Source organism: Carassius carassius, chromosome 22 (genome assembly GCF_963082965.1).
Source record: "Carassius carassius chromosome 22, fCarCar2.1, whole genome shotgun sequence".
NCBI classification, from domain to species: Eukaryota; Metazoa; Chordata; class Actinopteri; order Cypriniformes; family Cyprinidae; genus Carassius; species Carassius carassius.
In genome coordinates, this window is record NC_081776.1 from 770153 (window position 1) to 794608 (window position 24456).

The window sequence follows — 24456 nt, forward strand, 5'->3', positions numbered from 1 at the left end:
ATTTCAGTTTTAGTTAAACTAAATAAAAATGAGAAATGTTTCAAATCAGTTTGCATTTTTTTATATTCCATTTAAATTTTAGTCGTTTAATTTAATAATTGATTATAGTTTATTGTTAAGTATAATATTCTTGTTTATATATATATATATATATATATATATATATATGTGTGTGTGTGTGTGTGTGTGTGTGTGTGTGTGTGTGTGTGTATTTGTAATTTTCATTTTTAGATTTTTTTATTTATAATTATTTTATTTTTTAATAAATGTTTAAATAGTTTTTATTCATTTTAATATCATTTATTATTTTAGTATCATTTACATAATATTATAGTTTTATTTAATACTTTAAATTATATTAAAAAAAAATCAGTTTAATTTTAGTTTGAGATTTCGTAGTTTTGTGTCATTTAATTTTTTTTGTAATTATATGTCTAGTAAATTTATATATATATATATTTTTTTTTTACTTCTGGATTTTTGTTATTTATTAGCTATTTTATTTTTTAGTAAATATATCAATATGGTTTTAAATCATTTTCTTCAGTTTTAATTTTAGTTATTTTAGTACGTCAAATGACACTAATTGAAAATGAGATGTTGCTTTGACAAATAGCTTACAATAAATGATTAAAATAAATGGTTTCAATTTATTCAATAATTTTATTTCAAGTATTGAAAATATTTTTAAGGTTTTAGTTACCTTTAACCTCCGCAGAGTATGGCTTTGATAATGATGCTGCCTAAGAAGGGTGATACTTGTTTAGGCTCACTAGGTCACTAGGTGTGCACTTGAGAGTGCTCATCATCACCACAGTAAAAACCCAAACCGAAACCTAAAAAATCCTTAGCATCAAGCCCTGACTTCAAACCCCTGAAACAAACACATATGAATAGGCTCGGATCATAACTGTAGCTAATATTATTTTCAATGTACGATGTGTCGTGTAATAAAGAACTGTAAATGCCTCCAAAACACCTTTAAACTGTACAATATATGCATTCCTCGTAGAAATCCTTATTTTTTCACCATCCTCTCTGCAGTACATTGCCCGGGTGTAAATTTTTAGATTTTGTCTTAATGCCTTACCAAACACTCCCAATATCCAAACCCTTAGAAACCAGGTTAAAGGTACTGAGAGATGTTTCTGCAGTAACACAACCAGCCTCCCACAGGTTGATGTGTTTTAGGGTTTCTCCTCTTTTTTTTTTCTTTTTCAGACGCTATCAACATTGATTCGAGATTCAGCGCTGGATTGATCCTGCAGCAGAAAATTGAGAACGATTTTTATGCATTATGTAATTTGCCACAGTTTTTCACCGAAGCCGGTGGTTCAGGGCTCTTACCCTTTGACTACGACACGATAGAGACTTCGTTCGGACCAAAATAAAGAGAAAGTGCGAGCTGTCAGTTTGTGAGGTCCTCAGCTGACTGATACGGACCGAGTCTAACGGTGTCTATGATAAGCCACATCTCTCTCTGTTCATGGACGGATATAGAAACCATAGATCTGTCTCTCTATCTTAGCTCCGGCTCTAATCAGAGTCCCGTCCACCCACTCTATTTCCTGACACGCTGGAATAACACACATCTCCCAGAGGCTGCTCATCACACAAATCCATAATTTATTTCTACAGCCTTCAGTGATGATGCACACCTATGTACAGAAACCACAGTGAGATTTGGATTCCATGCATCAGATGCAAACATACATGTGTCATTAGGATGTGGCGTGTGTGTGTGTGTGTGTGTTTACTGGTTTACATGATGTACGCGTTCACCCCGAGGGACTAAATGAAATCTACTGGAATAATAGATAAAACACAACACACTCCGCCCCAGCTGGGCTAATAATAAAAAACCCCTAAAGTAATATTTTTGAAGTGCATATAGGTCACAAACACAAAGCACTGGCTCAATTATGTTGAAATATGTTGCATATATCGTATAGCAATTATTAACGAATCGAGTCGATTTTGCACATGCATGCTATAGATCTGAATGAGCAATACATGTCGAATTAGAGTAAGTGTGGTTAGATAATTCTCACTTTTTTGCATGATATTTACTTAAAATTCAAACACTTGAGAAATGGAAACCAATTGTTCATTCTACATTGCCGAGAGTGCGAGTACATTTTGGATCAAACACAAGGGGGAGGCAACGCTTCTGTTAATCCTGTTAATACCATTCCTCAAAACTTGTTCTGTCCCACTGGCTTGGCGTCAGTAATCCCCAGCAGGTTTGGTTTTTGAGTGTCCTTTGTTTCACCTCTCAGAAACCTGTTCCACCATTTCTGTTCATGAAAAAGACAGATCAATGCAGTCCACACGATCTATTTTAAAGTAAAGATTCCCTTCTATTCCGGTAAACCTCCATGCTTTAGTTTGACAGAACAGTCACAGTTGATTTAGTTTTATTTTAGCTCTAGATTTTGATCAAATGGACTAAATGAAGGCGGTTGCATTAGACATCGCTGCGTAGGACAATAGTGCAAAGTTTCTGTCCCTAGAAAGACGAGCAGCTTTCATGTGAGATGAGCGCATGCTCTCTGACCTGCAGTCTGTCTGCAGGTGTGTAATGAGTGTGTAATGGTGCTGTAAAGTCAGGATTACTGTGCAGTTGGCACACATGCATGTCCGAGTCAAACATAATGCAGTCGTGGCACAACCACAGACCGGCTGATGCATTCTGGACTTAGAAACGGCAAGAAAAATGTCATGCTCCATTATATTAATGCATTTTCTAGAGTCAGGATGCACAGGTTTTTATTCATCCAATGTCATGTAAAATTGTTGTTTTACACAGCTTGTAGTGTATGTGGTTTGAGAGCTTTTGGTGCAGATGCAAGTCTGTCTGATGGTCCTTTGTTTGGTGTTAAAGATGTTTTCTAAACTTGGACATGCAAGGGGTCAGCATGGTTTAAATCTAGCATTTTGGCTTGATTTGTGCAAGTGAACTGCTTTAGACAATAATCTGCCAGTTAACCGATAATGTATTTCTCCTTGCAACTCGCCTCCACAGAAATCATGCTCAACAAGCAGCTTGTATTCTTCTCAATACCTGAAATGCATATGCAACATTAATATGAACGAAAAAGCATCCTCTCCTCATGTAGCTAGGACTAGAAGGAACCTACCATCTCAGAGGAAGAAAACCGAGAAATGAAGCCTGCGATACTCTCAAATATTTACCCTGCTCCTTTCAATATATTTCTCGTGCATTAAAATAGATGCGTTCTTTGAAAGCGCTGACGAGATGGGGAGGAAAAACAGCCTTACCCCTGGAATGAACTTCATAGCAGGCAATCGTCGCAGGTATATGTTTTCAATCTGAGAGAACTGCACGCTCATATTTATTTCTATACGGCTGTAAATTCAACAGAGCGTCCTCCACAGGCCTCCCCTCAGGAATCAGACGGCCTCTCGGGAATACGAGTAAATGAGCAAAAGGCAGACGAGTGCCAGTATCTGTATGACAGCAGAGAAACGAGAGAGGATGAAAGTCATTGCTCAGGGGCGAGACAGCAGAGGGCTGGTGAGATGGAGGAATAACAGTTTACTGCCACATCATGTTGAGGGATAATTCAATCAAACGTTAGCAGTTTGTTATCGGCCTCCTGGCGGCTTGCTGCTGACGTAAGGCAGGGAATGAAGATCTGAACGAGAAAACACAGACAGAAAAGTTCCTGGATTCTGTGACATTTCATGAGATGTATTGAATGAATGCTTTGATTTAAAATGTGATCAAATTAAATCTAAAGCATTGTCTTCATCATGACCCCATAAAACTCATGCACCAAAATTTCTGATGTATTAAAATGATTGCACACGTGATTCCGTAGCTCTTTTATTCTTTGTTTTGACCTCTTCTACCTTTGTAATCAGGGCGCTTTGTAATTCACGGCCAGTATTCCCTCTCAACTGCACGCGTTTGATGTCGCTCCATCACAGACGAAAACAAAATGCGAGCAGAAGGCAGACTCAAAACTGTGAGGGGAAGAAAAGCTGGAAACGTCTTGAATCAGAGCTAAATGAACGGGCAGCAATTCAGATGGAGTCAATCCGCATGTCCATTGATTTTTCAGTATGGAACTGTAGCTGTGTGAAATCCTGTGTGGAAATGTGTCGCGCTGATTTCACAAGACAAAAGACCATGTCCTAGAATAGTACAGAGATCTGAAATCCACAGTGGCAGTGTTTTGCAAAAATAATGACTGAAGCCCAAAGACGAGGCTGGTTTTCGTGAGATCGTGACTTGTTCGTCAAGTCAAAAAGACCCAACTAAAAAAGTTTTGTTAAAAAGCATGTCATCTTTAGAGTGTTAACAGCACAACTATTCAGCATTTTTAAAATATAACATTAACATGAAAAATATAAACAGATTTGGTGCATTACAGTAACTAACCGTCAGTAACTAAAGTCTAAAAAGACCTCATCTAACAAGTCCTCTCAAAGATGTTTTTCAACTTCACCTTTTAGCACAATGAATGGGATGAGCCATGCATCTGCACAATAAAACAGAGCAAAGAAGAACAGCAGATGGTTCAGATGAAGACTGACATTGTGCGGTGCTATGATTCTTTCTGGATAAAGGGCCGACTCATAACAGGGGACATTGAAAGGGCATATAACAGCTTTCCCCGAAAATGACTCAATCAGTGGGAATAAATGGGATTCAAGAACTGAGATCTGGGTATTATCCTTGCACATGTAATCAGAGACACTGATGCAGGCTGGTTTATGATATTCACATCCGTACGCATTAAATGGATGGTTCATCCAAAATGACAATTCTGTCACGATTTACTCGCCCTCATGTTGAATCAAACCCTACGTATACTGCAAAACACAAAAGATGATGACACAAAATGGAGATATATAGAGCAGAATGCTATAAAAAAATGCACTACTCATAGGACAAAATGCTGAAGAAAAATTAAGGCATGAAACATCCGACAGTCATTTTAAAATGTATTATGATAGTGGATTTGCTAAAAAAAGAGCTGCATTTGACGGTAGTGACAGTGCTTTAGAAGGGATGATTTTATAATGGTAATGAAGCAACATTGTGAATGATTTTAATAAGCTTTATATTTTAGCATCAAGATTCCTAAAAGTATTAGAGCACCAGGGCATTTTACACATTTCAAGGCAAACACATATCTTTTTTGTCTTATCCTAATCCCGACCCATTTCAGTTTTCTTTTTAATAATTTATAGAAACCTCACGGAAAACGGCAGTCATGAGCCCTTCTTTAAAACTGCTTATTTTCCACCTCTGGCACTCCAAAAATTACAGAAGAGAAAGCAACTAGAGATGCTGAACAGCATCACCAGCCCTCTTCTTCCTCCTCGGTCTCTGATTTCCCTCCGAATTGCACGTCACAGAGAGTGAGAGAGAGAGAAGAGGAGAGAGTTTTGAAAGCACTGCTAAAAGTGTGCAGTGACCCAGTGCTAACCCTGGACCTGCTCAACACACAAACACACACACACAATATGAGACCAGCACTGAGCCATCATTATTGCTATGGTGACCATAACATGACTGCAAGTATGTATGTGAGCATGTACTAGCTCTACTGAGAACACATTGCATACAGTTGCTCTGCTCCAAAATCTTCTGTCTCCTGTCTACATAGGTGGCTGAATTGGCAATGTGATTTGGGCTTTGGGCACGCCAGCCGATACAAAAAGTTAAATTTTATGTAAATGAGAAACAAGGAGAAGAAACCCCAGAAACCTTCTTCCAACACATCTTTTGGAAGAAAGGTCATTGTTTCTCCAATGCATCACCTGATCTTAAAATGCTCCCTACATAGGCAGCTCACTAGAGACTAGCGAGTGACGGTAGTGCAGATATGCTAATGACCTCGTAGGTCTGCACGTCTAGTAAGTGAGGTCTGTTCCTGCAGACCTGGTGTTGTAGTATCTGCCCCAGTGTGTGTTACGTCTGCACATTAAAGCAGCCTGTGTTCCAGCCTACAGCCACTAATATATATGATAATCACAGCAGCACACAGCAGCGAAGGCTAATATAATTTTCCCTTCCATAAGAGATTTCCCGTCTCGCTTGGCAAGCGTTCCTGCTGTCAGAGTGAGCGCACGCCTCCTGAGGGTCCCGCTATACGCAGTTTACACTAACAGCTTTATACAAATCATTCACATGCAGTCCCTCCCCGAGTGCACTTCATATGTACATTACCACATGGGCTGTGTTCAGAATGGCATAACCAGCTGAAACATACTATTATTACTGGATTACCTTGGAACATGGAAACTGGGTACCTCTCATGTGAACTCAGGGCGCTTAATAGGCACCAATCCCTTGACTCTGCAACGTACAATTACTGATCAACGATTAATGACAACTTAACTGGAAATGCAGGTGTATTGTGAAACCACTATGCTCTGCTGAACTGTCGCTAAATTAAGAACATGTTAAGCATTATAAAAGAGCCTTGAATGCAGCTCACTCTTCCTAAATTTCCGAGATCCTTCATAAACCGAACGACAGGCCTAAATCACTTTTTAACATAGTATACAAGCTAGTTTAGGTATTTGCATTGTATTGCCAGTCAAGAATCTGATGACTTATGCTGTTCTTTTTTGCACCACTTTCAGGGAAAGCTGGATGCTTTATGTGGGACTCATAAAAAGGATAGAAAAGGTTGACACCCACTCAATGATTGGTTTAGGCAAATATCTACTGTCCATTAAGTAATTATTTGTTTGTTCCTTACTTAGCTTCCTCGGGCTTGGGAAATGCGCTGTATAATTATTATTATACATGGTGCAATATGCATACTGTGCACAGCATCTGAATTTACCCAAGATAGCCTAGAATATTTACCAAAACTATATGCCAAATTGCACTCAACTTGACTTTTAATTTCCTGGCAAATAATTAAAATCACAATATTAACAGCAATTTTACACAAAGTGCACACGTCAGATAAACGTAGTATGTTGCTGCACTAGTATGAGAGACAGAGGTCTCAGCTCCACAGGCGGTCGGATACTACACAAACAAACAAATCAAATGCCGAAAAGCAAACAAACACCATGAGAAAGCCCTTAAAGCACCATTAATAGCTCATTACGCTGCTCAGATGAAACCCCACACACGCTATCAGCCTCTCCGAGCATTTGAGCTTTTATGAAGCGTGCTGCCTGACTGCTTATTCACTGCCGCTTTAGTCAGAGAATTTGATTTTGCAAATCAAGAGCTTTCTTCACTACAGCCGCGCGGACTAAAGACGATTTCCACTGATCTCTGATCTCTGTATTCTCATCCAGGGATATATGGTCATTGGAGGTTGAATCATGATACTGTATGATTAATATATCTATACAAGATCAAGTTTCAGGACTTCATCAACAGGGATATTAGTTAACCAAGTAAAACCATGAAAGTCATTACTTGAAATACAATAAATGTTAAGTGAAATAAAACAAAACTTTAGTTTCATTTCAGGTAGTTACCATTGAAACATTTTCTATTTTTAAGTTTAACTTGATGTTCTGAAATAATTAGCTACAAAAACAACTAAACAGTTAACTAAAACTGTAACTGTTTTACTTGTATTGTGTTGTGAGGCAGAGCAAGCTATTACAATCTGATGAAAAACACCGCCTGATTCCCAGAAGCCCTGGCGTTTTGTTGTCTTGGTGTATTTGCATGGTTCCTAATGAGGTTGTGTTAGTGGGTTTATTTTGGCAGCAGCTTTGAGAAATGACTTTATTTGCTGGACAGCCGCCAGTCCTCTACTCAAACATTATCGCTCGCTTGTTTTCTGTCTCTGCCTCAGTCACATCTCAGGGATGCTAAAATCGCTGCATGCTAATACTGGCATTAGAAAACCAGCATGCTAGTTCTGTAATGCTTCATCCCTGTCGGTAGCTGATATAAAATCAACACCTTTAAAGGATCTGTTACACCGTGTCCTAATCGGGAGTGACATTAATGAAAATAAAAATGATTCCACATTAATCTGTTCATTACAGGGGATTTTGGAGACTGGTTTTAATTTCCTGTAAACATATGGGATTAGGGTGTAGAAAGCATTTTTAGGGTGTTGAAGTGGTCCCTAGACGGTAACTTACAGTACATTAAATCGATGATATTGTGTCTGTCGATATGGCTCAGGTCCCTCCCTCAATGTAAATTGGATATTTTGCACCCCTTTTATTCTTCATCAGGTGAAAATCTGTTTGGTCACTTAGTAAAGTATTGATTTGACATAAATGATGCGTTAACACTAAAGGTTAGAGGTTCGTTTAAACCTTTACTCTGGGTATTTTAATGAAGCTTAACTTAGAATACACCACTAAATATGTGCAAATTGGCTGTGATCTTGTTGCTTTGCACAGCATTTAAACGATTTATGGTGGATAGCACATGTGTCATGTTCAGTATGTTTGAGCATCCCAAGTGTTCCTCAGTACCTCAGTTCTCGGATGGATGGATGGATGGGTGGATGGATGGGTGGATAGATGGATGAATGGACGGATTGATGGATGGATGGAGGGATGGAGGAAAAATCCAGACCTGTTCTCGGATGGATGGAAGGGTGGATAGTTGGATGGATGAACAGACGGACGGACGGATGGATGGATGGAGGAAAAATCCAGACCTGTTCTTGGATGGATGGAAGGGTGGATAGTTGGATGGATGAACAGACGGACGGACGGATGGATGGATGCATGAATGGATGGATGGATGGATGGATGGATGGATGGAGGAAAATCCAGACCTGTTCTCGGATGGATGGAAGGGTGGATAGTTGGATGGATGAACAGACGGACGGAAGGATGGATGGATGGATGGAGGAAAAATCCAGACCTGTTCTTGGATGGATGGATGCATGGAAGGGTGGATAGATGGATGGATGGATGCATGGAAGGGTGGATAGATGGATGGATGGATGAATGGAGGAAAAATCCAGACCTGTTCTCGGATGGATGGATAAATGAATGGAAGGGTGGATAGATGGATGGATGAACGGACGGATTGATGGATGCATGAATGGATGGATGGAGGAAAAATCCAGACCTGTTCTCGGATGGATGGATGGATGGAAGGGTGGATAGTTGGATGGATGAACGGACAGACGGACGTATGGATGGATAGATGGAGGAAAAATCCAGACCTGTTCTCGGATGGATGGATGGATGGATGGAAGGGTGGATAGATGGATGGATGAATGGACGGATTGATTGATGGATGGATGGATGGAGGAAAAATCCAGACCTGTTCTCGGATGGATGGATGGATGGATGGAAGGGTGGATAGATGGATGGATGAATGGACGGATTGATTGATGGATGGATGGAGGAAAAATCCAGACCTGTTCTCGGATGGATGGATGGATGGATGGATGGAAGGGTGGATAGATGGATGGATGAATAGACGGATTGATTGATAGATGGATGGATGGAGGAAAAATCCAGACCTGTTCTCGGATGGATGGATGGATGGATGGATGGATGGACGGATTGATTGATGAATGGATGGAGGAAAAATCCAGACTGGTTCTCAGATGGATGGATGGATGGGTGGATAGATGGATGGATGAACGGATGGATGGATGGATGGAGGAAAAATCCAGACCTGTTTTTGGATAGATGGATGGATGGATGGATGGAGGAGAAATCCAGACCTGTTCTCGGATGGATGGATGGAGGAAAAATCCAGACAGGCTCCAGGCTGCACAGAACTCATTGGCTCAAATACACACCAATATTTTACCAATAAAATCCAGACCTGTTCTTGGATGGATGGATGGGTGGGTGGATAGATGGATGGATGAACGGATGGAAGGATGGATGGAGAAAAAATCCAGACTGGTTTTCAGATAGATGGATGGATGGATTGAGGAGAAATCCAGACCTGTTCTCGGATGGATGGATGGATGGATGGGTGGATAGATGGAGGATGAACAGATGAATGGACAGATGGATGGAGGAAAAATCCAGACCTGTTCTCGGATGGATGGATGGATGGAGGAAAAATCCAGACCTGTTCTTGGATGGATGGATGGATGGATAGATGGATAGATGATAGATGGATGGATGGATGGATGGATGGACGGATGGTTGGATGGATGGTTAGACGGATGGACTGATGGATGGATGGATAGATGGATGGAGGAAAAATCCAGACAGGCTCCAGGCTGCACAGAACTCATTGGCTCAAATACACACCAATATTTTTAAGCCATTACTCCTCCACGATTTTCGCTGGGAGGAGAGAAAATGAAAACCAATCACCCTTGAGCACATTACAGATTTCAGTCAGCTCAGCCTCTCTTGTGTCCTCTTTATCTAACCAATAAATCACTCTCGATGCAGCACAATACTGTCATTCACACACAACACTGTCCTCATGTCAAGAGTTTATACGGAGTAATGTAATACCAAACCTCTCTCGAGACATAAAACGACAGCCAGTGAATTCACTATCATACACAACATCTACATAAAAGGAATATTCTGGGTTCAAGTTAACATGGAATAAAAAACAATTCTTAAAATTTATTCCCAGTGTTACTGTGCGCGACTTCATGCGTTTGCATGTTTGACTTCCAATTCCTGACTGATAATATCAAGCCCTGGCCTACATTGAATAACCTGTTTCACTTATACAAAGCATTATGGAGGTAAAATAGTTGAAAATGCATATTTGCTTTGAAATGATAGTCTCACAGTTTAACTACTATAAATGATTAATCGTGTGTGGCTAGGGAAGCTACATTTTCAGAGCCAACACTTGTAACGTGTCACGATTATATATTCAAAACACTGTGATAGTTGAATATCCCAAATGTCTAGGCTTCTATTATAAATGTGTTTATGTCAACATCTTTCCTCGTTGGTTTATATGCACAAAGGGATCGTTGTCTACAGCACAGAAAGATGCAGGCTAGGAAGACTTGAAGAGGTGAAAGAGACAACAGAGTTCAGTGGCATCACGCTCTCACCCGGTTTCTGCTTTTCTGCCCACTGGGATATTATGTAAATGAGTGGATGTGCAAATGTGAGGTATTAAATATACAGTATGCATAATTGACGAGGGCAGAGGAGGAGAGAAAGGATAATTGAGGTGCGCTTTGTGAATAGCTGAGAACTTCTCTGTTCGGCATTTAATGAACAATACGATTTTTAAGGCTGATTTTCATACGCTGCAAATACAGAGAGAGACACACGCGCAGTAGAGGGACACTGAGAGCCGTGCACAGAGCAAAAGCAGGCTATTAATTCATTACGACTGACTCATTACTGACCTGCCCTGCTCCGCTGTGTAAGACACGGCCTGGTGGTAAAGGTTAAGCCACTCAAAATGTGAGGTGTCCTGTAAGAATGTGTTTGAGGAGGACTGGTGAGATGAGCTAAATAAAGTGTCAGGTTAATAGTGGATCGAGTGTGGCGTGTTATGACTGCGGCAGGTCATGCATACTATGACAAGCCCAAAACTACACCAGAGATTAACGGTCATCAGGCCGCGCTGATCCCAGAACCCTCTTTTCTCCAGGTTTTGCGACGTTGCAGGATTTTTCTCCAAAACAAAGCATCCGTGCGGTACGAGCTGCTGTGCACTTCCAGCTCTGATGAACACGGTCACACAGTGGGAACTAGTAAATATCAAGATTAGCAGTGAGCCACTTACAGTGAAAGCAAATGGGGCCAATTTCTAAAGGATCTGAAAGCAGAAATGTAAAATTTACATAATTATATAAAAGCGCTTACGTTAATTCTTTCAGCTATAAAACTGTTTGGATCATCGTTTTTACCAACGTTTTAGGGTTTAAGGCACTGCAATGTCAACAAAGTTGTAAATAAGACAAATGTTAAAAAGCATGTTAATATATATACATATTTATGTCTTGTCACTATACTACTGAAACAGTGAGTGTTGTGGTGTTTATGGATTTGTCCCATTCACTTCCATTGTAAACGCCCCATAGTAATCCAGATTTTTACTATTTTTAAAGAAAATGAAGAAAATTAATTTATTGAGCTAATCAACCTTATCCTATTGATTGGGCCTAACTTGTACTGAACACAGAAGGTTCCTTCGAGGCAAATTTGTGCAACCTGCAAATTATGTGTGAAAAAAAAGGATGCAATAAAAAAGATAAAATGTCACAAAATTAAAAAATTAAAAAAAGTCACAACAAAACAATAACAGATTTTTCTTCCATATTGTGCTGTGTAGCTGAGTGAAATCATCTTGAGAAATAAAAACCAAGTATGGCGGGGGACTTGTTTTATACAGTTCATAGACTGTAGATATTGAATAAATAATAATTATAATAATAATGAGGTATATATTTGAAACAGAAGATTCATGTACAGATTTGTGCATTATTTACTGTATATACTGCTGTATAAATACAAATATGTATATGTTATACATTTACTAAGAATTATGAAATGTCGACTTTAAAGAGAGATTAAAAAGTCATTATATTATGCATTATGAAGATGGCTCAAGTTGGTTTCGATTAAAATAAAAGTCTAAGCTAAACGAGTTTGTAATATTATTAAATGTCGGCATGAACTAACAAAGCAATGGCGAGAGTTTTCTCTTTAAATCTAGTTTGGCACTGGATCCGTTCAGCTCTATGTTTACACTGTCAGATGAGAGAAACTGAGAGAAAAAGAATAAGAGGTCAGTGAAAATAATGAAGAGGAACAACTCCAAACAGCAAACGCTTTATCTCCTTTCTGCTCTTTCTCTTTTCCCATTTTCTCTATCGCTCCCGATCTTAATGAGTACCACGGTCGTCCATTGTACAGCGGCACACGGGCCGTACGTTACCATTTCACGAGGACGGGACACGGAAAACACAACTCGGCAACAATGACTAGATGAGTCCACAAACACACACTTACTCTCAGCTCTATGCGGCTCTTTCTCAAGGGCACGGTTAGAAGAAACTCACTGCGTTTCTATCCTTCTTCTGACCTGATGCTGTGCAGCATAACTGCTGCTTTTGTGCAAAAAAAAGCATGAAAACACCCTCAGGAAAAGAAATTCACAAATGAGTTCTCTTTACCATCTCACTTTATTCTCCAAGACTTGTACTCAAGTGTCCTGTTTCTCAGATGTTGCATAAGAAAAACACCTTCATAATCTCATGCATGTTTAAGAAACCGAGACATTTAACCTAGAAAAAATGGTTTCTTCCATTTTCTTCCAGATTTGTATTTTCCATGTGTTTGGAGTTGGCTCGCAACACCACACATCTGACCTTATCAGACACAGAAGCAGAAGCCAAATATTCATCATCGGTGTCTCACAGCAGCAGCCACAACATACGTTATAGTCAGAGCAACAGTTAAAGCGCCAACACGTTTATAGTCAAGTCAGATTTATTTATATTGCACTTTCACTATACACATAATTTTAAAGTCATACTGTTGTGTCTATAATGCCTTAGTGATTTACCATAGAGCAAGTGCTGGCGATATAACAATATAAAATGATGATACAAGTGATCCTCCAGATTTAGATCAAGCTATATTGTATTTAATAGTGTTGTCTACTAACATTGGTGCAAATAAACATTGAAATGTTGTTTGGTTTTGTTCTATTAAGAGATTTAAATGTCGTCCGTTTTGTTCTATTATGAGATTTAAATGTTGTTTTGTTCCATTAAGAGATTAAAATATTTGTCGGTTTTGTTCCATTAAGAGATACAAATATTTGTCCATTTTGTTCTATAATGAGATTTAAACGTTGTTTCGTTCCATTAAGAGATTCAAATATTCGTCTGTTTTGTTCTATTACGAGATTTAAACATTGTTTAGTTCCATTAAGAGATTCAAATATTTGTCGGTTTTGTTCTATTATGAGATTTAAACGTTGTTTTGTTCCATTAAGAGATTCAAATATTTGTCGGTTTTGTTCTATTATGAGATTTAAACGTTGTTCTGTTCCATTAAGAGATTCAAATATTCGTCCGTTTTGTTCTATTACGAGATTTAAACATTGTTTTGTTCCATTAAGAGATTCAAATACTTGTCCGTTTTGTTCTATTGCGAGATTTAAACGTTGTTTTGTTCCATTAAGAGATTCAAATACTTGTCCGTTTTGTTCTATTATGAGATTTAAACGTTGTTTTGTTCAAATGAGAGATTCAAATATTCGTCCGTTTTGTTCTATTACGAGATTTAAACGTTGTTTTGTTCCATTAAGAGATTCAAATATTCGTCTGTTTTGTTCTTTTACGAGATTTAAACGTTGTTTTGTTCCATTAAGATATTCAAATATTTGTCACCTTTATTTTATTTATATAGCAATATATATATATATATATATATATATATATATATATATATATATATATATATATATACAAAATATATATATTTTGTGTGTTTGTGAAGAGTAGATTTCTGGCCTAACAAACCACTCGAACACTGGTGACAGTAATAGGAGTGCTAATTAACACCGAGGATGTGCTTATAGAGGTAGCTAATGAGTTGATAAAGTTATAGGTGGTGGGTGTAATATATATTAATGGAGTAGAACAAGAAAAACAGGGCTATTTTATCAGATTGTGTTTCTCATTTCAGACTGGACTCTTTATCACAGGTCGTGGGCAGTCGGAGAGACGATTAGAGCCTGTGGACACAAACACACGCGCTCGGGTCTGTGGACCTCATTGCCATGCATTATGTGCAGCCAGGCTGCAGCAGAAGCGAATCCCACTACTAACCAGCATGCTGTCAGGCTATAATAGCTCAAACTAGAGCATTACCCCTCGAGACAAACAGACACACAACCGCTGATGTGATGTGCTTTTACAGAGATTGCAGAGTGAGGTTCCCTTTCGAAAGGGAACTCTACACTACGTCAGAATGACGCTTTGGGGAACGCCTCAGGCGTGACAGGTGTCTGAAATCACTATCAAATCACGGCAATCATAATGACCGGCGACAGCCCGTGAATCATTAACGTGAATGATTAACGTGCGACCTGCAAGTATAAAAGGGAGCCTTGCAAACATGACAAACATCTTTTCGTCTTCAGGGACTGTCTGTTTGATATCGCTGGAAAAGTCGGCAAAGAAAATGAAACGCACGGAGAAGGCTGAAAGCTTCAGGAAGTGTGCGGATCCGTGCCCAAGGTATTTGACGCCGGGTGATTCACACGAACTGTGCGTTCTCTGTCTGGGCAAAGAGCATGCACAGGCGGCTCTTGAGGGAGCTGTCTGTGCAAACTGTGAGCGTTTTGCTTTGAAAACGCTCCGCTCTCGTCTAGCCTTCTTCTCGAGTGAGGAGGGCTCACCATCTGTACCTCGTGGCTCAGGTCCCGCTCGCGCTGAGGCAGAGCGGCGACTCGCGTCATGGGGTTCCCAGAGGGATCTCGCCGATCGTCTTGAGAGGGGTGTTAACCTCTCAGATGATTCGGCGGATGACGAGGGTGAGTTGCAGGTGGATGACGAAGAGGATTTTTCTCCTACTGTTCCTGCAACAGATGCTCTTCAGGACGGGCAGGTGATGGATGAGGAGGAGGTCATTCAGGTGGACCCTGAACCCTCTCAGCCACCCTGCCCCGTGTATGCTGAGCTGCTGGATGTAATGGAACGCGCCACTGACAGGTTGCAACTGCCATGGCGGCGCGTTAGGGGAGAAGTTGTTCGTGGCAGGCTGGACGATCGATTTCTCCCCGGCCATAGACCACCAGCTCAGGCGAGCCTTCCATTTCTTCCTGATCTCCATACTGAGATCGAGAGGGCATGGAAGAACCCATACTCTGCTCGGATCCACCGACATCAGCGGGCTAGTTTCGCTGATGTTGAGGGGATCGGCGAGTATGGGTATGTGTCGATGCCGCCCATTGACGAGACATTTGCGAACCATCTCGTGTCTGGGCGGGCGTCGACACTGAGTGCTCCAGCCCTGCCATCCAAACCGCTCAAGACCACAGCGCGTTTGAATGGCAGAGCATACACGGCAGCGGGTCAGGCCGGTGCTGCCCTGCACACTATGGCGGTGTTGCAGGCGTACCAGGCCGACCTGCTGGGGGATCTCGACCAGGGGGCAGGGCTGTCCCCTGAGGCGGTGGCTGAGCTGCGCCGCACCACAGATCTTGCTCTCCGGCCCACTAAACAGACTGCCGCTTCGATCGGTCGATCGATGGGGCAATGGTGGCCACGGAGAGGCATCTGTGGTTGAACCTGGCTGGCATCGGGGAGAAAGAGAAGGCCTTTCTCCTTGATGCACCGGTTTCGCCCTCTGAACTTTTTGGCACCTCCGTGGAGGCGGTGGTTGGAAAGTTCAGGGAGGCGAAGGCGCGCTCAGCGGCGTTTAAGACCTGTATACCGCTGAGATCCGGATCCGAGCCCAGACAGGCGGGAGAGCCTGGCCCTTCACGACCTGAGGGCCGTAGACAGGGCCAGAGAGCTAGTGTCGCCTCTCGTGCACCCCCTCCATGTAGGAGCAGGTCACAGAGGAGGCGTGACTACCGCAGGAAAAAGAAGGATCTGAGGGAGGTGATCCAGTACAAACGATCACAGCGTTAGTGATGGATCATCTCCTGGAGGGCTGTTACTATCCTAGCCCTCTCCTCTTTTTCCCGACTCCCCAGGCGTTTCTTACACCAGGCCTGGGGCTGGGTCTAGGATGAGAACAAGGTTCTGATGGCCCGCCTCGGCTTGGTTGGTGAGAGCGCCTCTTTCAGGCATGTAAAGTGATGGCCCCCAGGTTCATAGAGAACTCTCTGGCGAGTCTTCACTCGGCACGCCGCAGGTGAACTGGTTGGTTTTTAATATAATTTCTGTGTGTATACTAACACTGATTTGTATTTCTCTACAGACCTTGTTCCCTGTATAGACCTAGGGAGTCATTCTTAGAGGAGCAATGAGGTAAGGTATTGGAACTTCAGGGCCCTGAAGCCCCCCCCCCCCCAGCTTGTGGCTAGAACGATTTAGGGAGAAGCTCAAAAAAAGATTTGACTCCCGTGTGAGTAGGTGATGGCCTTCCTGTCATGACATTTTTATGCGTGGTGGGCCACCACTCATTTCTATGTTAGCCTCAGGGCTTTAAGCCGCCTAGGGGTAGAGTAGTTGGTCTTCCTGAAAAAAAAAAAACTTTTTTACTTTAGGTTTAGACTGACGCTGGCGCTTCAGATAGATCTTATGTCCTACCTTTCGGTTTGTGACATTGGTATCCTGAGTACTTCGCTCCCCTGGCAGTAGGTTGAGTGTTTCACAGCCTCTCAATCAAGTAGGCTGTGGCTCCTCCGAGCCCTCAGGTAGATCTATGCTTGTAGGTCGGCCCTAACCCGGGCCGCCTCTGTAGCTGGCCTAGGCTATGTTTGGGATGTTGGAGGCGTTTTGCTAAGTATAGCTGCCGCATTTTATTATGTGTAGGCTTCCTCCCCGAGATTTCAGCCTCCTCCCTTAAATGGGAGTTGTTGGCCAAAGCCCACCCCTTTCACTGCATTCAGGGGTGATAGAGTAATGCAGGGTGGTAGTTGAGGTATGATCCTTCAGGCGGGTCAGGCTGTCTTGCCCCTGTCTAACATTTCAGGGGCATATGGTGTTACTCCCCCGCTAACGCAGGGTAGTTTTGAGTAATCCATTCTCAGCTCTGTATTATCTACCTCACACCATGATGGCTCCGGTTGAGCAGGGAGTTCTAACTACATTTCATTCCGGTATTTGAACTCCGCTCCCTTGAAGCCAGAGCATTGCCATGAGCTGATGCCCTTGCATTTAGTAGGTAGGCCCTTAAAATGGGGCCTCCACTAGGCAGAGTGGCGTATGTTGTACTCCCCTGCTATGAGGGTATTGCTTTTTGCTGAGTACACTGCCTTTGGCAATGTGATTAGGTACCAGGATGCTGTAAGCGCTGTAGTAACAGTTTTTCTGCCTTGAAGGCTGCACAGTTAGGTAGTAGGCCCCAGCAGGCCTCCTTGACTGGGTAACCCCTAAGATAGGGCTCCTAGGCCAGCTCACCTTTGGTGGTTGGCCCTGGTAGTTTGGGCAGAAGACTCACTACCGAGTAGTAGGTCTTAACAGGCCTCCTCGGAGGTGGGTCACAACATTGTGGAGCATACACTAGGTCAAAACTTTAGGAAAGTTTTTTATTAGTATGGTTCCAGCAGTGTTCATTAAAGTAGTAGTAGGCTCGACCGGGCCTCCCTGTTAGGCGAGTCCCCAGCAGCAGTACACATCCAGCTGATTAGACCGTTTCAGGAAGTAGGCCTCTTAAGGCCACTTAATGTGGGTTTTCTGGTAATGGGTAGTAGGCCTCTCTAGGCCTCTCTGTAAGCGAACTCCTATGTACTGTGGTAGGCTTCACTAGGCCTCCCTTAAGTTGAGCTCCCAGGTTTTGTGGTTGTCATGTAGTAGGCCTCTCCAGGCCTCTCTGTAAGTGAACTCCCATGCGCTGTGGTTATCAGGTAGTAGGCCTCACTAGGCCTCCCTGAAGTTGAGCTCCCACATACTGTGGTTATCATGTAGTAGGCCTCTCCAGGCCTCCTTGGAAGGTTAGCTCCCACTTACTATGTGTTCCACTGAGCATGGTTTTTCAGGTAGTATGCCTCTCCAGGCCTCTCTGAAAGTGAGCTCTCACGTTTTATGGTTATCAGATAGTAGGCTGCACCAGGCCTCTCTGATGGTGAGCTCCCACATACTGTGGTTGTCAGGTAGTAGGCCTCTCCAGGTCTCCCTGAGTAGTTTCACAGTGGTGCTGGGTTTTGTAAGCTAGTGGCCGCTTACTTTCAGTTTAGCAGACCTTATCAGGCAGCTACCAAAGGTGAGCTTGCGCCCTGGCTCGACTCAAGTTTTTATTCTCTGCTACGGGTTCCCTCCTGGAACCTCTTTATCTTGCTACAGCCTGGTTGCCTACCAGGTAGATCTAATGCTCCCCTCACTGAGGGTCAGTATGACTATGTGGTCTCCTGAGTCTGATCAGTCGGTCGTAGGCCTCTCATGAGGCCTCCCAGTTAGATCAGTCCTTAGGCCCTCACAGGCCTCCTTAGTGTTTTGAAACACAAACACTGGGTTGATCCGTGGATCGAGTAGAGAAACTCCCCTCGCTGGCAAGGGTTGTAATGCACTATGCTGAGTCATACTCTCCAGGATATCCCGTCTCTGAGATCCGGTCCGAGTGGTTCACTGCCTGCTTCGCAGTCCCTCGGGTTGGATGCCTTCCTAAAGGCAAGTGTCCAGAGGCTCTGTCTTCGGACAGACAGGAAGTGGCCAGACTATAGTGTCTTGTATGGTGACACCAGGTCAGGCCTGCCTGGTGGCATTTCAGGTGGCACGTTCCCCTGAATAGTGACTGGCTGGGGTTCCCTCAGGTTCCCTAGCCACATTCCCTAGAAGGGACCCCTTCTAAGAAGTTGAAGTGTGGTCCTAGGCCCTTGAGCAGGCCCAGGTAGACCTTTCACTAAAACTATGTTTATGGAGGTTTTTCTGTGGTATCATATAGCTTGGGCTATGACCGTAGGGAGTGCTGTCACTGACAGCCCAGTGTGACCTGAGGGTGAGTGGTTCTAGCGTTTCATTTGAATTTGCTAGTTCTGTCAGTTGTCACTGCCGCTTGGCAGGCACTCCCCTTAGCATGGTGGCGTTGGTATATCGTTCCCCAAAGCGTCATTCTGACGTAGTGTAGAGTTCCCTTTCGAAAGGGAACGTCTCAGGTTACGACTGTAACCTATGTTCCCTGAGAACAGGGAACGAGACACTACGTCTTCCTGCCATGCCTCGGGGCCTGCCTGCAACAGTCCCTTCAGACGATAGGATGTTTGTCATGTTTGCAAGGCTCCCTTTTATACTTGCAGGTCGCACGTTAATCATTCACGTTAATGATTCACGGGCTGTCGCCGGTCATTATGATTGCCGTGATTTGATAGTGATTTCAGACACCTGTCACGCCTGAGGCGTTCCCCAAAGCGTCATTCTGACGTAGTGTCTCGTTCCCTGTTCTCAGGGAACATAGGTTACAGTCGTAACCTGAGACGTTATGACAATAGACCAGATCTAGATGATCAAATGAATAACTCACCTTCTTCACACTGAAATACATCTTATCTAGGCTGTTATCTAGAAAGAAAATGACAGGTAAATGGCGTCTAACATCATCAAATGACCTATCAAAAGCTTGTAACCACACAGGAAGAGTGGGAAATGGGTATATGAAAAAAAACAAAAAAAACATTTGAAGTGCACCTCAGGGGAAAAATTAAATGCAACATTTGGGTCCGGAAGTAAATCATTCTCCCTAAGGTTTATAAGTATAAACTTTTATAGATGGACCTGCTGTGAGTTCTAAGATTGTTAATCGATGAAATATATATGTTTTTTTTGGAAGACATTTTATTTGCACTATTTATTTTGCAGTGAAAAACTACAATACCCATAATGCAATAGAGAAAATTCAGCAAACAACACCAAAAGAGCTCCCATGGAGCAGTTAAAATTAATTTAAGTTGTAATATTTCACAATATTGCAGTTTTTACTATATTAGCAGAAGACAAACTTTATAAAAAAAAAACAACATTTGACTTATTTTATATGTATATATATTTTGTTTTAATATATCGGTTTCCATTAAGCACTGCAAATGACTGCTAGCATACAGTAGATATAATTAACTATTTTAACTAAATAGCTTTATATTCTCCAAAGTTTTTAATTTGATTGTCAAATTGACACAATGCATCATGTGATTTAGGTTTTCTTCCCCCATTAAAACCGTTAAGTTCACAATCTAGTACCTTTGTCATTTTGTCCAATTTTAAAACACTTTTTTAGCTTCAAATCGGTTTGTAAAGTCGAGATTAGCCTTGACTTGGTTCATACTGTATAACTCTTTAGGGAAGACTAAATGGAAAATATAACGCCGCGGAAAAATGTGAACGAGCACTAATGCACTAAATAGCAAACAAACATGCACAACTTTAAATAAGGACTGACTAAAAGCCAAAAGGATTTTGTCTAATGAAACAAGCCGTAACAAAAAGCATATGTGTGCTAATATTGCATCAGATATCCAGACCGCCAGATGTTTCCGTGTGTCTGTAATGGGTTGTTTCAGGGGCAGTGCCAGCGTCCACAGAGCACCATCTCCATCTGCCAACACTCACAGCTGAGGCCCAGCGCTGAGCTAACCTGTCCAAGACATTGTAACACGCATGCACATGATCTACACATATATACAGGATGATTCAGAGACGTTAAGTGTGTTTGTCAGTGTGCTGTCATACACTAAAAGTCCAGAGTGACAGCAGCAGATGGAAGACGTCGCAAACACTACTGCTGCCTGTCAAACACAATCAGGCTTCTGTATCAGGGAACAAACACTCACTTCTGACTATAAACACTTGCTTACTCACTTAATGTTACCAAATGTTTCCAATAAACTCGTGCATAATCTGTTTTTAGTCTGTTTTTGTAGGTTTGAGTTCAAAGAGGCTCTCCTCAGCCCCTAACACTCGCTCACACACCAAAAAAAAAGAAGAAAAACAACAAAAGATGACATTAGTATCTCAACTGATTCTCCTGGACGGCAAATAGATTACACTTTGGGAGATGTTTCAGAAATATATACACATATATACACACACCTGTTTTAAATATTGTTAATAATCAGAAATGTTTCACGAGCAGCAAATCAGCATGATTTCTGAAGATCATGTGACACTGAAGACCGGAGGAATGATGCTGAAAATCAGTTTTGCATTATAAATTACAGTTTAACAGATATTCACATTGAAAACAGCTATTTTAATTTGTAATAATATTTTATAATATCTGTTTTTATTGCATTTCTAATCAATTGAGTGCAGCTTTTGTGGACATAATGACCGTCTTTCAAAAATATTAAAAAAAAAAAATTGTTTTGTTTTGCCCGATAGAGTGTTATTATTTGTATATTATACATTTATAAGAAATGCAATTTAATTTAAAAAATAAAAAAAGAATATTAAGAACATTTAATGTTAATACATAATAATTCACATAATATTTTTTACACATTTAAACAAATTGTGAAACATTAGACAACACTCTTTAACTCCATTAAGTCTCTTGTCAGCCCCAAAAAAATAAAAAATAAAATAAACCATCAAAACATCTCCCTCTCCCTGTCCACACTGCTACAGCTGCACAGGAAATACAATCTCTGCACCAGAAGAACTACATCATTAAAATCGCATTGAGGAGCCATTCATCCATTTAGACTGAAATCTCATGCCACTATCTAATCAGAGACCGCCGCAGTCACTACAGCAGAGACAAGACAAGGCTAAAGGTTCAGTTACACTGTTACCACACTGACCACAACAACATCATCCTGACCGAAGTAACAGGGGTCTGAGACCAAACCAGATACTATATCAACTATATTTTAATAGATGCAGATAAACATGCTTGCTGTAAATGGACAACTGGAGTAATGCTTGTGAACATAATCCCATTTTTTTGACTATTTTGACTTGGACATTAAGAAAGTGCTTAGCTCTATCCTAGTTTATACAGAAGACAGTCAACATTAAATCTCAAATAATTATGCATCTTATAAGCTAAACGCTTTTCAGCTATTGGCAGAACTCTATATTTGGGATGTGCATATTTATTTTCTCACCATTACTGTCACAGATAATAGGTTTGAAACTTACAGTAAGTTAAATCTTTCAATGATGCATTCCAGCAGGTTATGCATGTTCGCTATCTGTCTTTTTATAACACATCTATACCAATACTAACAGCACGAAAAAAAAAAAAAATAATAATAATAATAATAATAATGTCCATGAATAAAAAAAATTGTAGACCACTTTAGTAAATCGTACCTTCATATTAGTTAAAACTTAAGAGCAGACACGTTGTAGTTAAGTTTTTTTTTCTTGCAATTCTAAAAAAAAAAAAGAACAAAATGTCTGATTTATGAGATATAACTGCAGAATTGGGCAGAATTGCAAGATGCAAACGAATTTGAAAGGGAAAAAAAAATCAGATTTGTGAGCTAAAAAGTCTTTTTATGATCGTTTTATTCCAAGTCTTTCATAGTTACTTGCCATTTCTATTTATTTGTGAAATTTACTATCAATTTCTGAGTTTAAAATAGTTTCAAAGTAAACATTTTTATTGTGATTGATGAACACGCTCTTTGCAGAATGCCATTGCAATCGTAATATTTGATTGTCTCAGACTCGTGAGCAACATGATTTGCAAAGTGTTGTTGTTTTTTTGTTTTTTTCTGCATAACACTTTATGGTTCCCATCCAGAGAGTATTATACAGGTCAATATGGCCATTGTGCTTAGTCTGTTTATGTAAATATATGCATCTGTGGTGAGACGCTGAGATTTATCACTGCGGCTGCACTGTGGACACAACCCTCTCTGAATAGCAGAGGAAAACAGTAAGCAAAGCACAGAAAAGGGGTAAAAGTTGGAGATCAGTCCTCGGTGCATCCCATAGGGCAAAGGCAATTTTCAGCTCTACTGAACCAGTTCCACAACGACTGAAGTCCGAAAGGCTGACAAAACTTATTCATAACAGCAAACTCCTCCATGCTGTCATTCAAGTCATGAGGCTCCATCCGACTCAAATTTGGACCAGAGATCAGAGCACTCCATTAGTAAGCAGCGGTGGGATATGAATGCAGTATCGAGCAGAATAATTCAGACTGGAAATGAGGGCAGTTTGTCATTATAAAACAAACAGCCGGCCTCAGAAGAACCGAATATAGGGACCCTTAATGACTCAAATGCATTCCATTACACATGATTAGTCAAGCAGGTCCGAGCTCTTATGACTCCAAAAGCAGAATATCACACGTATGCTGAACCAAACGAGCCCTGAAAACACAGAATGGAGAGAGGAGAGCTCAAAAGTGGATAAAAAAACAGAAGAAAGGACGCTTACTAAAACATAGAAGATCCCTTCCAAAACATGCTGGTTTCTACACGTCAAAAAATGTATAATTTTACACTATATAGGCATCTAAGACTATGTTCATGGTAAACTCAATAATAAAAAGATTTAAATAACAAAAGCTTCAATGTATCGTATGCAATAATTTAGGGCCGTCACGATTGTTCGATTACATTTGTAAAGTAAACGCTGCTGCGCACAAACAGTTGTTTCACCGATAAAATCATCCCAGAATGCACTGCAACAAAATATACTTAATTTAAAATTGCTGTGCATTTTTATAAACATAAATTAAAGTAGAATAGATAAACAGATAACCACTTTACTCCAGAACATAATATATGTGTGTAATATCATGTTACATGATGCACACAGTTGCATTTGATTGTGTTAATATTGTCAAAAACACACACAGTTTACGTATACGTTTATGCAGTTGGTTGTGTCTAAAGTGAAAGTCAACACTTGAGAGAAAAACAGATGCGTGTGTAGGTCTTAAAGTGACGGTACGAAACAAAAATGTCAATTCTGTCATCATTTACTCACTCACATG

General features: G+C 41.0%; 1 protein-coding gene across 1 annotated transcript in view; it reads left to right on the forward strand.

Annotated features, from left to right (window-relative positions):
• LOC132098620 (muscarinic acetylcholine receptor M2-like) overlaps positions 1-24456 on the forward strand; it is a 48157-nt gene that overhangs the window by 18392 nt on the left and 5309 nt on the right. The window lies entirely within an intron of this gene.